Raw genomic sequence first — 1174 nt, 5'->3', positions numbered from 1 at the left:
TTTGCAAAACATTTCAGAATCTTGTCTTTTCTCTTAGTCTGCAAATGTCCACTGTGGTAAAGTAACTGCTGACAAAGATAAATCAATTCTTTGCAGTTTTGTTATTTATATAATTATTAGAGGCCCGGTGCACAAAAATTCGTGCACTGGGGGGGGGGGTCCCTCACACCAGCCTGTCCCCTCTCACAGTCTGGGAGCCCTCAGGGATGTCCTGGTCGCCTCCCGCAGAAGGAGGCCAGACTGCGGCTTATGCCCATGGGGAGCGGGCATAAGCCGCAGTTGGCCTCCCGGGGGGGGGGGCCCCGTTTTTAATCGGGGGAAGGCGCTGCCCCATCACCCCGCTGCTGCTGCCACTGCCAGCCAGGGCTGCTGCGAGGCCTGAGCTCCGGGCCTTATAGCCGCTGGGGCTCACAGCTGCCTGGGTCCCAGTCCTCGCAGCTGCCTGATCCCATGGATGCCTGAGCCCAAGGCTGCCTGAGCCCTGGGCCTCGCAGCCACTGTAGCTTTGTCCGGAAGAATGTCCAGATGGATGTCTGGAAGACATCCACCCTAATTAGCATATTACCCTTTTATTAGTATAGATATCTTTTTTTGACTTTGTTGTTCATCTGTTTTTTTAAATAATTAAAATATTTTAAAAATACAAATCTAAAAGTGTTGTGGTTTTTTGAGAATTCAACTCACAGAATGGGAGAATATATTTGCAAATCATATACTAGTATCTGAAAAGAAACTTGTATCCAAAATGAATAAAAAACTCTTACAATTTAGAATGTTTTTAGAATAATTAGTACATTTCTGGAGTTACCCTAAAAATTATAGAAAATTTGTCCATTATGCACATGCACTTTTTAAACTTTTTTTTTCCTTTTTATTGATTATATTAGGGTGACACTGGTTAACAAAAGTATACAGGTTTGGGGTGCACAGTTCTACAACACGTCATCTGTACACTGTATTATGTGTTTACCAACTGAAGTCAAGTCTCTGTCCATCACTATCCCCCGTATATCCTCCTTCACCTCCCTTTAACCCGCCCCCCTCCTAAAATGTTCTTAGTAGTTGGTCTTTCTGGCTACAACTACTCCATTTACCCCAAAATAGAAGTCAACTGTTACTTTTTAAATTACATTTTTTTTGTTGACATTTAAATATATGTCTCCATATTGCCATT

Source organism: Myotis lucifugus, unplaced genomic scaffold, assembly GCF_000147115.1.
Source record: "Myotis lucifugus unplaced genomic scaffold, Myoluc2.0 scaffold_2955, whole genome shotgun sequence".
In the NCBI taxonomy this organism is placed as follows: Eukaryota; Metazoa; Chordata; class Mammalia; order Chiroptera; family Vespertilionidae; genus Myotis; species Myotis lucifugus.
This window is presented reverse-complemented; position numbering follows the sequence as displayed.